The following is a 16,439-nucleotide window of genomic DNA, read 5'->3' on the forward strand; positions in this document are numbered from 1 at the left end:
TGTTCCTCCTAAATGTACATATTTAATTGGATTTTTAGCCTTAATATCTTGTATTTCTTTATTTATTATTCGTTTATTTATTATTGGTATTTTGGTCTTTCCTTTATTGTATTTGCAATCTATGATATGTTCTCTTTGACTTACTACGTAATATTCTTCTTTTTGTCGTTTAAACCAATATCTTATTGTTGGTATTTCGAATATTTTTGCTACGCTTAGGTCTAATTCTTTTCCTTTTATTTGTTCAAATATATTATTATCAAATATTATTTTTTGTTCTGCCGATTCTTCATCTTGATATTTTTCTTTAGTTATTATTTGTATATCTTTTTCAGTCATTGATATCGTATTCATTATCTTATTCTATTACTGGATTATTTTCCATTTCATTTTTCGATAATTCATATATACTATCATTGCTTTCTAATTCATAATCTACATACTCTATTTGTATATATTTTTCATCGTCTATTATTATTTCTGATATTTGTTTTTTCTTTGGATTTTTAGGTAATTTACAATCTCTAGCTATATGTCCTAATTTTCCACAATTATAACAAATACATTCCGTTAGTTTTCTTTTTGGTCTATATGGTCTTTTGGTTATGTAGTTTTTTACATAGTATCTTCTTCTTGGTTTTTTATATTTATATTTTGATCTGTATTTTTTATTATATTTCTTTCTATTTTTATAATACCTATCCGTACAACCAAATTGAGGTGTTGTTTTATTTTTCCAACATGCCAAGTTTTTTACTAATATTTTTTCCATTTTTATTTCTTCTTTATGTTTTTCACATAGTTCCATAAACCATCGTTGCAAGAATTTCATTCTAGCTCCTAAGGTATCCGTTAATTCTGCTTCATTACAACTTTTTATTATTTTTGAATTAAAAGGTTCTGGTAATTTTGTAAAATATATTTTTCTTATTTCTTTACTTTCTTCTGTGCTATATGTTCCTTTATAATAGTATTCTCTAAATGCACATGTATATTCATCTATGTAACACATATTACATATTGCTAATTTTGTCATTAGATTCCGATTTATGATTTTTTCTTTATTTTGTTCTTCTACCTCTGTTGTCATACTACTAAATTCATTTCTTATAGCTATTTCGTATTTATATAGTATTTCCATAGATGTAGTAGCTATTCCCCCATCGAATTTTTTATTACTTCTTAAAGTTGTTAAGCTTTCACTTGTTAAATTTTGTAGCCATAATTTTACTGTTCCTATAAGTGTTCTTTCTATGTATCCTGGTGCCTCTCTTATTACTATCTTGTTATCTATAATTGTTTTGATATGTATCCCATCCATAATTGGATTGTTTTATTTATATCTGCTACACAGTCTAAATCTAAAAAATCATGTCGTTCAGTTATTGGTTTAGGTGTCCATTTTTTATTTAATCTTTTATCCCATATAATTTTTTCTCTATCATATTGTTCGTAGTTTTTATTATAATATTTTGGATTAAATTTTTTTGAATTTTTTACTCCTGATGTGCTAGATTTTTCGTCCATGTCTACGTCTTATGTATTTACTTCTAAATTATTTGTATTATCTATGTTTGATAAAAGTTCTGTATATGTTTCGCTTGTTTCCGAATGCTGTTCTAGATCATCGTCGTTTATTTCATCAACTCTTATTTCAGGTAGATTATCTTGACTATTTTATTCTTTTTCTTCTAATTCATCTTGTAATTGCAATTTTTCTTTAAATTTAATTATCTCATTTGCTAATTTTGTTTTTTGTTCTTTTTCTTTTTGTTTAATTTCATACATTTCTTTTAATATTGCTAGCTCTTTTTCTAGCTCTATTATTTTAGTATTTTTTTACTTCTTCTAATTGCTGTTCTTCCTTTTTTGCTTTTTGTTTTATTTTTTCAGTTTTCGTTTTTCTATCTATTTCTTCATTTTCTTTTGTTATTCTTATTAGCAGTTAAACTATCTTCTAATTTTACCGTTTCTTTTTCTAACATTAAACTTAAATTGTCACCTATTTTCTTATATCTTCTTCCTAGATTAGAAAATATTATCTTTATTTTTAATCTGTCATAGTTTTCGTATGTTTTTTCATCTATTGCATATTCTTCTTTATTCATTAATAAATTATGTTGTAGTTCATATTCTAAGTTATTTATTTGTATTTCTAGATATAAAATAGTCTTTCTTTGTGCTATTATAGATTTTTTACAAATTCCTGCGAATATGTTATTATTAAGTCTATTCTGCCTATGTTCTAATTCTTGCCTTTTCGCTATAATTATTTCAGTAAGTTTTTTTTATATTCATTATTCTCGCTATTCATTGTATCTTTAAATATTAAATATATTTATATTCTATTTTAGATATATTATTTATTAATTGATATAATTTTTCTGTATCAGTTTTTGTGATATTAAGTTGTTTATATTCCGGATATAATTTGTTTAATTTTATTCTTATTTTTCTTAATTTTCTACTAATATGTTTCTTACCATGTTTCTTATTATCCATAGCTCTGATACCATTTTTTTACTAGTATGTTTCTTACCATGTTTCTTATTATCCATAGCTCTGATACAATTTTCTACTAGTATGTTTATTACCATGTTTCTTATTATCCATAGTTCTAATACCATATCACGTACTATACTACTTTATGACTAATATATATCTACCTTATGACATATTATGACATACCATACCTATTTTATGACTTTTACTACTTACTTTAATGTCCACCTACTATTTTTACTATTCCTACTTTACACCTTGCAAAATACTATTTCTACTTTACACCTTGCAAAGTGTTTTACATTACATATATCTATCTATTCACGTTTATTTTGTCTGCCATCTTATATCTTATCTTCTTTTTATCTTGTCCATATCTTATCTTGTCTGTCTGCTTTTTATCTTCATCGTCTTCTTTTACTCTAAATCGACATCTGGAATTATGTTATCTTCTCCGTTGCATTTTGAACACATGTGGTCAGGATATTTGTGACCAATTAGCTTGCAATATCTAGCTAATAACTCTGCCAAAATAAATCCTGCTTTTAGACAAAGGTATATTGTTCAAAAAATACGCATAACTAATTTCATATATTCCTGAATATCATATATATGATTGAATAAATTTATGTTAGTTATTATGTATTAGAATTATTTTAATCATGATTTCTAGTTTATTAGCACACTGGAAACAGGGAGAAAACTTTTATACTATGTCATCCTAATGTTGAAATCGGTAGGCGAGGAAAGTCGTTTAGGAGAGTAAACAAAGTTGAGGCGCTGATAAAAAAGAAGTATCCACTAAAGTACGATGCTAGTAGTGACAGGGAAACATGATAAAGATAATCTAGTTCATAATGAGCTAATATGAATTTAATCAATTATGAATATGATAGGAATGAATAATTTGAAATAAAAAATCTGCATGATAAAGAACATGACTACATACTTTCATGATGAAATGATAAAAAACTATGAAACTTTAATCTTATATATACTTAAAGATATAAAAATAATCGAATTAAGAAGAATCATATAGGAAAAAATATTTAATGATATCGAATCAGAAGATATATTGAACCAACAATGGTATGAAATAGACCTACATGATTTAGACTACGAAAGATTAGAATGGTACGATTTAGAAATAAATTCAGACTAAAATGAACTACGAATATTTACAATATTGGACAGAATCTATGTAAGATATAAAACTATTGGAACAATTAATGGAAGAAAATTTATATATGTACCAAAGAACCCAAGATATGTTATACCTAGAATATATCATAAATAATATTAAAGAAATATCAAGATTAAAACACTTAGCCAAAAAATATTACAATAAAAGCTTTAGTAAAAATTAACATTGTAAAAACATAAAAGCATGAACTCCTCACCTACCAAAAGTATTCCTCACCTACCAAAAATAATTCTTCTTAAAAAGTATATGAATTCGACACTACCACCTACTACACTATGAATTCCTCAGTTACCAACTCCGCCTAGAAATTTTTATTATATCACTTAGTATGTTGAATTCAGAGATGAGTAAGTATTTTTGTAAAGTTTTAATGATTTCACTACTTTATTTCTTTACATTCAGTCGAGCATATATCTGTATCTATTGCAGTCCTTTCATTTAGTTATTTATTATTCAGCTATATTACATCCTCATACATTCAATGTACTGATGTCATTTGACCTATATCTTTTAATGATGCAGATACAAGTTCTTAGGATCCTTAACAAGGTTCTGTTGAGATCACTTCATCCGCTCGTCAGCTTTCGAGTGAGGTATCCTTGCTTCCGAAGGACTCTAGCTTTATGAGTTGTTAGTATTACTAGCATTTTGAGTAATCGTGGTTCTTGTCCCGACACTCATCTATATATAGTAGAAGCTTCATAGATAGACAGTTTTGGAGAGTCTTTTAGTTTCAGATATTTTATTTAAAACTTATGTTTCATACTTAGTGTATTCAGCAAAATTTTGAGATTTAGTAAATTGTTATTAAACGTTTCTTACAATTTGATGCTTATGTATGTTTGAGTTAGTCTTCCGCTTGTAGTCAACCAGGATGAGTGTTCGCTTGAGGGCTAACAATGGTTCTCGAGTGCCGGCCACGTCCAGGGTGTAGGCTCGGGTCGTGACATACTCAAAGTTGGAGGGCATTATTGTCCACTAAAGCCAAGTTAAGGGCCATGTTTATGTAATAATACAAGAAGTAAACGCAAAGTAAGAAGTCTGAAAACTTGTTGTAATCAAGATAAATTAAGAAAACAAAATTTTTTTCTCAACTTACACATTACTCGTGACTTAAAATATGCGAGAATAACATATACATTACGCGACAAAAATATATACAACTATTAATATCATCATCATATATCATATCAGCATATCATATATCATATTATATTAAAAGTAGGAAGCACCAAAGTGCAAAGTTGAATTATCATTTTACCCCTACACTAAATTATTTTTATATTAAAAACTAATTAATTAAATATTAAATGTTTCAAAAAAATTAAATAACCATTTTTCATTCATTAAATTAATATTGTTCCTCTAATAATTTAAGCTTAGAAATTAAATTATTACGCAAACATTAATGTTTTAATGCACAAAAAAATTAATAACAGATCTTTTTTAGAAATTTCAAAGGTTATTTTGAAATTTACAAACAATTTTATATGGTTCGTGTATTAGAAAAAAGTCACGTTTTCAAGAAAAATTGTTAATATTTTCATGCATTTATTTCATGATTTGCACTTATCTAACTCTTGACTATACACATTCTCTTATAATTTTTGGATTATCCCTAGACTTTTCATCTACAAATATGAAAAATATTGGAGTAAACAATATCATGTGGTATACAAGGAATGGGCAAGCTAAGATTTGGGGGATCAACTTCTTTAGGAATGAACAAAACATTCTTTTTTCTCTTTTTTTTTAAGAACAAAGGTGAATGATCTTTTGGAAGGAAACATCATCATATGTACAAAAATCAATTAGATATGCTTTTTTTTAGTACACAGTTTTTCTTCATTGAATGTAAAATAAAGGGTTATGCATCAAAATATAAGATCATGACACTTTCATTTGCTAATATACTTTTGTGATGTAATTTGTAAAAAAAATAAATTATAATTTACTTGAACTTTTTAAGATTAAATTATTGTACTATTATTTGATAATTAAAGTTATTCAATTTGTTCTTATGATTTTATTACTTATATATGTTTATTTTTGTAAAGAGAGTGTAAAATAGAATGTATAAAACTATATTTTTTTTATCAATTTTAATCTAAAGGGGTGAACAAGATTGAAACAAGGTGAATAATTTGAGATGGACAAAGTAACATATAATTAAATTATTTATAACTTATTTAATTCATGGAAGTAATAATGATATAAATGTTTATCCTTATTTTATTTTTCATTTTGTCTCATTTTGAAAAATGCAAATTCAATTTTTCAACTTTTGATATCGTTTCATATTTTAAGTTGTCACTCCATTGATGTTATGTTTCTGTATTCTAAGCTCATTTTAAAAAAAATTAATTTGGTAGGATTCAATACTTGATATGATCCCTTAATAATATTGACTATTGATTGTAGCCTTCATTTTATTTTAATTAACTCTACGAAATGGCTACAAATTCTTTTCATTTTCATCTTTCTTCTTTTCTCTTAACTTTGTCTTGCAGCTAATTAACATCTGAGATAAGAATATACATATATTAATTTGTGTTTATGATTATAGTATTTTAAATTACTAAATATTCTCATCTTTTATTTATTTGGAGAAGAGATGCTTTGCTGTCATATTTTAATTTGCTATTGGTATCCAAGAGTAGATTCCAAATATTTGAACTAATTTGTTTGAAAATGAACGATATTCATGTAATTTAATTATAAAACTATTTTTTATACAATGATAATTTGAAACAATTTTTGCCAATTTAGATAGGGTACATGTGCGTTGTCCGAGAACTAGTATTATTATAAGTGGGAAGTTCCTAACTTCAAAGTTGAATTATGATTTTGCCCCTATAGTAAATTAAAATGTAATTAAATTTTTAATAAAATATTAATACAAAAAAATCAAAATCAAATTAAATGTCTAATTTTCAATAAATGATGTGTAGGTTGGAATTGAAATTATATTAATGATGAATTATAGAATTTATTTACAAAACATGTCCTAACTTTATTACATGCTAAAGATATATGAAACTATATTATATTTATAATATCAAACTTCTCACATTTCATCTTCCATATAACTGAAACTTATTTAATTTCGCCATTAACCATTAATTTAGTCAACTTATATTTTTTAATACAAAAAGATTGTACATTTTAAAAAGTTGTATTTTAAATAGTAAAATAAAGACGAATTTATAATTATTAGATATATGGAAATGAAGTACAAAAATCATCAAAATGAAACTATATAAATGTTGAGAATAGTTTTCATTTCCCAAGAATGCTTTAGTATGGTAAAAAAAAATTCATTTTCGTAGTTTTTTCCTTGTTTTTATTTTTTGCTTTCCTTTCTTCTCTAACATTTTTTTTGGAGAATATGTTTGAAATTTACATGAAAGTTCTATGGAGGTTTCTCTTTATTTATTTCTTTTGCGTTTTAAAATATGTATTCTCTCTCGCCATATGATGTTATATATATATATATATATATATATATTCCCTCCCTATTTTTTCTGCTAGAACAACAATTTCTTTTAATTCTTTCCTTCTCCAAATTAATTGTTCTTTAATTTTTGTGTGAATCTTTACTATTCATCTTCAATGTGTTGCTGAAGGTGATGATTTTAATTAGATATGTAGGGATGAAAGCAGTGCGGGAGGTATAGTTACGGGAAAAATTCGAAAAGATTTTAACTCGCTCCACTTCATCCCACATTAGTTTAAACCCACACTTGCATCGCTCAATAGTCATCCTATGGATAGGTTTTTTTGTTTCATCTTTTTATCTATGAACCTTTACTTGGCAGGCCATACTTTTATTATTCTTTGTATGATTAGTTTGAGTTTGTAATTTTTTTAAAAAAATTATGTTACACATTATTGACATACCATTAGTTCCTATATATATATTGACATATGGTTGTGTATATATAGATAAACATATATTTAGTTTATAAAAAAAATATTTTAGACTAACAGATTATATTTGTAATCATTTTTGCATTATTATTTTTCTGAATGCAAATATAAGCTCTATATATAAACACATTAGTCAATATATAAGATCTATCGTATTTACAAAAATAATATGCGATAAATAGCTAAGAATGAAATATGATATATTGATGTGTGATGTTATGGAATTAAGTTGGGAAGGATTGAAGATTGAATTATGATATATTGATGTGGACCACGTAAATCTGAGATTGAAATATGTATAGGTCCAATTTGATACAAAAACGATTATTGAGTCGGACCTATGATGATACAGAAGACCATTTCATGAAATCATTGATATGACCACTTACGCGTATGGATTTTTAATAAAATATTTTTTGTGGAGTATATTTTCCTTAATTCCAAACACACCCTAACTTTTTCCTCATACTGAAGTTTTGGCTTTGACTTCTTAATCATATAAATCAACAATTTTATACTAACATACAGAATACATAAACTCCTCATATTTAGAGCTAAAATGCCAAAATATGAGTCATCTTTTATTTTTTTGGGACCCATTGCGGTGTTGCCCCAAGTGATTATGTTTTCACTTTGTTTATATTTGTTTAAGATTTCAAAAATAAATTTTTATTTTATTTTTCAATTTTAACAAATAAAGAAAAATAATTACATTTTTCTATGTCTTAATTTCAGCATTAATTCTTCATTGACCAAATTATTTTTCAAAACCTGATACTCCATTAAACATTAATTAATTGAGATAGTCTTGTAAAATAATTATGTCTGAATATTTCAAATTTATATGTAACAAGTAAACGGGAGTAGAAAATAATAGCAAAACGTACAAATTGTTTGCTGAATAGGACCGTTTGGGACCTTTTTTCTTTGTTTGCTGGTGTGCCGCCGTAGAACTCAACTGACCACTCATTCTCTGATGCAAAAGGAACCAAACAACATTCATCAGCCCAACATGGTAAAACAACTAATGTTTGTATTTTTCCATAGCTAATGTTTATGCGATTCTTCAGTCATTTTTATTTTTATAGCGTTTTTTTTCTTTCCCTAAAAATGTCTAAAAGAATTTTTTTNTCAGTGTTGCTAAAACTTATCTTTTGTGTAGCATTTTTAAAATGTCTTTTTCTAGTTTTGAGTTGAAATTAAAGGATATCTGGCAAAAATGTGTATTGTAAAAAAATTAATAATTATTGTTTCATCAAATTGAATTTATTGCAAAATATACTTATTGTTCAAATTGATAGTGTATTAGCTAATTAAAATGCTTAAAGAGGTGCATAAACTAATTTAAATTAATACTCTATTAATAGCTTCTTAAAGGATGGATAAAACTCAATACTTAGCTTGTTTAAGTTGGTTGAGACACTATGATTATAAAATAAAAATAAAAGAGTGTCAAACACTTAAAATGAAGGATAATATGGAATATCAGAAGTAGAAGTAAATATCGATAGAAAGTTTCACAAGATATATATATATATATATATATATATATATATAGTGGCACCACAGTGACACATTATAAATTTATGGGCGCATAGGCCCAAAAGTGAACAATATCATTAGCGGACTAAGCCATTAAATACCTCCTCCTTGGCCCCTCATTACATTTTCAATTTCATTCTTGAGTATCGTTCCTTACTAACAAACACTTCATAATCTTACCCAATGGGCGGTATCATCAGTACTCAAGTCTTCCATTTCTTGCTCATCACTTACTTATTTGACACATGAAATTTAACATAAATTGGAACAAAGATATAACTTCTTAAATGTATGTATAAACTCTCAATTATATATATGATCATCAACAAATCCTAGTTCTCTAATACCACTTATGAACATGATAGGTACATATAAGAGAAAGGCAAAGCATCTAATAAAGTATTGAGTAATTCATTCACTGAAAAGTTAAAATAAAAAAAAAAACAATAAAGTCACAAAAGCAAGGCTACAATAAGAATTTTACAAAATAAAACATGACATGAGTATGATATTTATGGAACTTCAAAATCACATATGATACAAGTCCCTAACTATGCTCAAAATATAGAAATGTTACTTCATAAGTAAACGTGCCTCAATAATAAATAGGGTTTACCACAAGCCAATGAAATGCGCAGCGTGCCTAGCAAGGATCAGTGCCGCCCTAAGGGTTCATACATGCATCACAAAAGAGATGCAGTGCTTGACAAAAGAGAAGTAAGTACATGTGAAATAGTACTTTTGTGATGAGGTGACCCAAATATGAATAATATAAGTTGTAATAGGACCAACTTATTGCACATACTTCGAATAGGCAATATTGACTTCTAAATTAAAGTTCTAGACTCTAACGTAAGTTTGTCTAGTATGATTTCCTTTTATCAGAAGTTTGAATTCTATACAAGTTTTATCTATAATAATATCTTCTATATCATTAAGAGACATACATATCACCATTCCATAACTATTAATAACTTTGATTTTATCAATACATTGTTGTTTGTTAGGTGTTTTTTCCTAATTATTTTGTGTGTAGTTCAATTGTCCCACGTATTAGGATCTTGTGTTGCTCTTTCAGTACTAAGGATGTTTGCTTTACTCCAAAGTCAGCTTACTAATTTGTTAGAAATTTAGGTCGAAAATAGTTTAACATCAATTCATACTGCATTATGGTTGTGTTTTTTTTCTTTTCTTTTTATAAAGATTATATGATCATATTGTCTTAGATAGACAAATAGTCTGGAGAGATTTATTTTGTGCATCAAGATTTATGCTTTAACTCCAACAAGTTGTGTTTGTTGCTCTAAAAGCCCCCCATTTTCTTTCCAAAAGAATATGTTGAGGATAATACTTGAAATGTACTGGATATGTGTCTGTTGCAAAAGTGGATTTATTACATATATAAGCATGTGAGCAAATAAAAAGGGGATGAAAACATGATTTTGCTTATTATGATTTACCTTTGTGTAACTAATGACATTTTGTTTTCTCATTCTTCATTCTATTCATATGGTAATGTTGGTTCTGAATTTCTTGTCTTTTCTTATGAACTTGCAGAAACAAATTTGTGAAATTTGCGGTGATTTAGGTATTCAAGAAGCAATTATTACCTGCTATCAGTGTAAGAATGTTGACGTGCACCAGTAAGTTCTCTCTCTCTTTTTAACATGAAAGGGCAGTCAGGTGAGCTGAAAGTCATGACTCTCTGATTCGTACTTGCTTCACCACCTTGTGCATATATATATGTTCTTTGTAAACTTTAAACATTGTCCCAATCCTATACCCCTTCTATTTTGGTTGACTTGTCGTTTCTAAGGGAAAACTGATCTTTTCACACAAGGGCCTACTTCTCTCGAAGAAAATTTCTAGTTAGATTACCAACGTACTTTGTCCCCTTTTTTGGAATTTTAAATAGGAATGAAAAGTGGAATAGAATTAAAAGACTAAATTGAAGTGATATTACCTCTTAGGGAGAGTAAGTACTTCTTCGAGTTTTCTAATCTTTCTGGCATTTTTTACAACTGTCGATACTAATAGTATTGGATATTGGGATCCACCTAAAGGATACACTGATTTTTTTGCTTAGGTTTCAAAAGGTAATTTATTTATAAAGGCTTAAGTAGCCATAGGTTGTAGGTTGCTAGCTCTTGCTATAAGCATCTAATTAGTAGTAGCATTTATATGTAGGTTGTTAGTTCCTGCTACATGCATATAGGTAGAACTAGTTCCAATGCAAATATTAGTATAATCTATTCTTTCATTAGCATGTTGTGGCATTTAATTCTTAAATATTGTGTGTATCTTTTATGCATACATAGTCATCTTCTTGTTCTAAAAAATAATTATTTTTCTCTTCCTTTCAGATATTGTGTTATGGGCTATTGGGAAGATGCACCAGTGGATTGGTGTTGTGAAGAATGTGATATTCGAAAGGGGGTAATATTTTCACCACGTGGACTAGAAAATGAGTGTTTTAAGGAATCCAAGTTACATGCCTCTACAAAGATTTGTCAGAGTACTGTACAACCAAAGAAACATAATAAGTTTCCTCGGAGGCAACATATTAATTGGGAAAAAGAGGTACGGATGGGGAAAACGAGATATCTACCTGTTGAAGAAGCACTTGGTTTGTCATCACGTATCAAGAAATATGGATCACCGCCAACAAATATTATCCCCTCAAGAGTTGTCTCAACCAAATCCCGAAAATTTAGCAAGCCTAAAGGTTAAGTGTTCACATCATCTTTTGTATTCATTTACTTGGTTTGATTTGTCCTCTTCTTATACCTCTATTCTTCAGAAATTTTATTTTCTATCATATACTCTAATTATTACTTTTTCAATGATGTTGATATTATCTTTCAAAATGATTTTTGTTACATTGTCAATATTTGTAAAGCTTTCATAGAAAAAATAAGTTACTTCTATAGTTCTATTCAATTTGATGTAGCCTATTTTTTTAGGTCCGGGTGCCTCTACCATTCTTGAGCATAGGACTCCCAATGTTGTGAACGAGAGTCGAATGATGAATTCACCTACGACACACCCTTGTGATTCTGCTCTAGTTCCTTCTTGGAAGTAAGTACCCTTCATAAATGCACATTAATTACTAACATATGTTATCACAGGGTACACTGAGCTCCAAAAATGTTTAAATTCAGCTCATCTCTGTTTTTGCATGCTAGCTTTTTCTTTTTTTGCTAGGTTGCCCATAAAATTAATGGGTACCTAGGGAAGCCATTAGTATCACTAAAAATGAATAGGGCACCATAGAATATATGCCTTACTATAGAAAAGAGTTCTGCTCATACATAGTTGCGAGTTGTGACATAATGATACTTTGAATGGATAATGTTTAGTGAGATGGTAGTAAACTTGATTCCTATTATGTATAAATTCCTTGAGGATTTGAAGTTGTTGCCACTCTATGTCATTGTATTATGGAATATGGACCATTTCATGTTTTCAGATATGGGAAACAAGAAATTGTAGTTGAGTAGGTTATGTGTGAATCATACATTGTTTGTTTTCTATTTATTTTTTTCAATTCTGTAACTTCATGAAATTTATAGTGAAAAACAACGTTTAGCTTTATGTGAAACTTTCTGTTTATGTTTTTGTGTCTGAGAAATTGCTACATGGATCTTTTTGTGTCCTTGAAACTCGAATATGCTTTCGTTAGGCATCAAAAAGCAGAGAAGTTTCCCTTTAATTATTTTATAGACTACATATATATTGAAGATCATTTTTTTACTTGAAGAATTTTCACCACTCAACTTCGCTTCCCTATAATAATTAGTCTTTCTTATTTTATATTTTTGCATCTTAGGGGAAGTGTTGACATCTTAGGTGCTCTAGAACTTGCACCCGGGATATTCAATTGTTGTATCCAAGCTCATCCTCCTTGCAAAGTTAGACGTAAAGTGTATGAGCTCTCAGGACTATTGCCCGATACTCTTAAACTTGAACTAGTTCCGCGTGGGGCTATCTGGCCAAGTTTATTCGACAATCATTGTCCAGGTAAAGAAGACATAGGACTGTATTTCTTCGGAAGTGAGAGAAAAAGGTTAGATTCTACCCTATATAATTATCTGAAAAGGGATAAGGGTTGCAAAGTAAAAGTGCGCCCTTTGCCCATAATTGTTTTTACTAGAAATTGATTTGCATTTTTTGTTATATGTAGGTCTGGGAGATATATTGATTTGGTGGAGTTCATGCACAACAAGGATTTGGTGATGAGAACTCTTATCAATGATGTTGAGTTGTTTATTCTTGCATCCACAACCTTGTGCAGTGATTCTCAAAGTACATTTATAATCTTTATGTTATTTTCTCATTTTCTTATTCCCTTTCAATACATCTCACCTTTATGATGTTTTTGTAGGATGGAACAACGAGCACTTTCTATGGGGATTATTTTACCGCATGAGACAGGATACAGACAACTGTGCTGAAGGGGAAAGCAACAAAGTGATTGATATGGAGATAGACATGATTGGGGGGAGATGTCAGAATGAGGTTGAAATGAGATAGCCATGATAGCCGGAGAAAATGAAGGAGCGCTGAACATTGTTGTCTCGAGAGCTACCAGATTAGTATAAGATGACAAAAAATAGCAACAAGGGAATTTGTGGCCAATGCAATATTCGAGTTGTTCATTATCATAGTTAACCATATGGAATCATTACAAATCTTGATAAATGAGTTCCCCTTTTTGCTTTTACAATGAATTAAAGTTGATATTCATTTTTATGAATGAGAACCGTCTTTCTATTTTGAATGAAATCACTTTGCAGTGTAAGAATATATATGCTTTGTTGACATTTGAGTATGTATCTTCATAATAGTTGGTAAAAAAAATTAATTACCTCTCATGACACCTGGAGGGGGTTCTCAAATGGAGAGGCAAAAACATGCTTTCGGATATTTTACAACTTATGTTTTCCTCATGGATTTAGGTGCCATATACCTTTCTGTTCCATGATAAGTCCTTGTCAATGGTTCATGCCCTGTTCCAAAGTCATGGAGAGCCCAAAATCAGGAATCTTGACAGTTTTGGTGCCTACCGAGAGAATATTGCAATGCTTGTTATAAATGCAACTGAGGCCTAAAAGAATATTTTTTTGGGTGTGTTTCTTAACTAAGTTGTCTTCTCTTGAATCTCTTCTATATGTGTCATGATTTAAACAATCATCTTACTTGTTTCTTCTTTCACCTTTTTAATGAACGAGAACGATTTTTAATTATCTTTAGCTAAAATTTAACTGATTAACTAGTACGTTTGATGGGCAATAATCATGCAAAGTTTGAAATTGGACTAGCACACTTAACACTAATACATAAGATGTTCTCTTTATCTATTTTGGTCCTTCGAAATTCCACCTTTAGTGGATATTTCACCTAAATATTATTTGCTCTTATCTTTTTCTCATCTACATTTATTTATTATTTTTCTTTTTTATTTTTTTTAAATATTACCTTCATAACTTACGAGTCCCATAACTTATACTATCTAATTTACCAATTCAATTGCTACTCTTGTCTCTTAATATCCACAACTTTCATGTTTTTCAAATGGGAAAGACGTTTTAAACACGGGGCGCGCGAATCAAAGTTAGGTCGAGTTGTTTTGGCTAATTATTTAAATAATTCAAAATGTTTCGGTCAGGTCTTTTTGGCTAATTACTTAAATAATCAAAAACGTTTCGATCATTTAATTTAATCAATTAAATAAATAATTAAAACAAACTTTGTCCAAAGAATAATCTCTAGATCAATTTTCGAAGCCGAGCCGAGAGATGACAATGGCGTGAGGAGGTCCCTCTTTCCAACCCTTTTAACAACTAGAAAAAGTGTTTCTCTATTTAAACACTTTCAGTGGTTTTTGTCCAAATGATTTACTTTTTCTAAATGGGGAACAAAGGTGTAGTGTACTTAACTTTATCATTTGTTTAATTAAAAGATAAGATGTATGAGAACACAATCCAATATACTTTACATTACACAATAAGAAAATCAAATTGTTTCACTTAATTAATTGTACTATAGATATGAGATGCTCAATGGAGGTATTTCTTTTCTATTTTAAAGTTGTTAGTGCACTCACTTTTTATCTTTAATTAAGTGAGTTGCCAATGGGTTTACACTACTTAATGGTTAATCAAACTATTAATCAGCCTATGAAGGATTCTAATCTCTCACTTAGTTCCATATTAAACTCCAAGTCAGTGAAATAACAAGTAACTCAATGAAATCTGACACCCCTTGGCCAACGATGGGTCAGCCCCTGTCGACCATGATAACCTTTTTTTGTTGAGAAAATAAACTTGTTCTTCCACTTTCAACAATTCTTCGTGAAAGGATCTAGAGAAAATGCCATAAATAATCCCTTAATTATATGAGTAGGTCTAAAATGGTCTCTTAACTATACTTTTGTCGGGTTTAGTCCTTTAACAATTCAAAAAGTTATCAGATTTGGTTGCTTAATTATTATACATTTATCAATGTTAATCTCTTAACCATACATTTATCAATTTTAGTCCTTTAAGTATTTAAAAACTTATCAAGTTTGGTCTTTGTTTGATGTCTACTCAGCCACCACGATGGAAAAGTCTAAAGGTGGTTGCTTGTAAACCAAACAGGTTACATCTATTACCTCTTGAATTTTGAATTGGAAGGGGTTATCCCATCAATCCTTATTTGAAGGAGAAAATAATAGATTATCTGCAGCAAGCCAGAGCAAGACTTCTTTGTGGGACCCCCCCACCCCCCAAGGGTAAAGGTAGGGTTGCATATCGGTCGGTTCGGTTCGGTTTTGAACATTATCGGTTTTGCTTATCGGTTATCGGTTTGTAGACTAGCTAAACCGTTAAAGAACCATTAAGTTATCGGTTAATCGGTTATCGGTTAATCGGTTATCGATCCTTATCGGTTCGGTTATCGGGTTAACCATTAACATATCACACAATTTTTTAAAATAAAAAATCACATGAAGAATTGAAGACAATATAATTAAACTAATCAACTCCATGTAATTATTTACTACAGACTGCAATTTGCAATCAAAAAACTGGAAACACGAACGAAACAGAGGCAAAACGTTTTCTTTTTAAGGTTGTCACCTCTACTTGGTTTATGAGGGCAGCAGACCGAGAAACAAGTTCAATGTCATTTCCATCCAATACCAATTCATACTTAACTTTTTCAGAACGGACAATTGTAAGCCCATCAAGCATATCGACTTTCCTCATCTGATACAGTG

The 16,439-nt window shown here is 29.0% G+C and overlaps 1 pseudogene; it reads left to right on the forward strand.

Moving 5' to 3' along the window:
- The window catches only part of LOC125861588 (uncharacterized), a 29,150-nt pseudogene extending 14,861 nt beyond the window's left edge, over positions 1-14,289 (forward strand).
- The last annotated feature ends 2,150 nt before the right edge of the window (positions 14,290-16,439 follow it).

Source organism: Solanum stenotomum, chromosome 4, assembly GCF_019186545.1.
Source record: "Solanum stenotomum isolate F172 chromosome 4, ASM1918654v1, whole genome shotgun sequence".
In the NCBI taxonomy this organism is placed as follows: domain Eukaryota; kingdom Viridiplantae; phylum Streptophyta; class Magnoliopsida; order Solanales; family Solanaceae; genus Solanum; species Solanum stenotomum.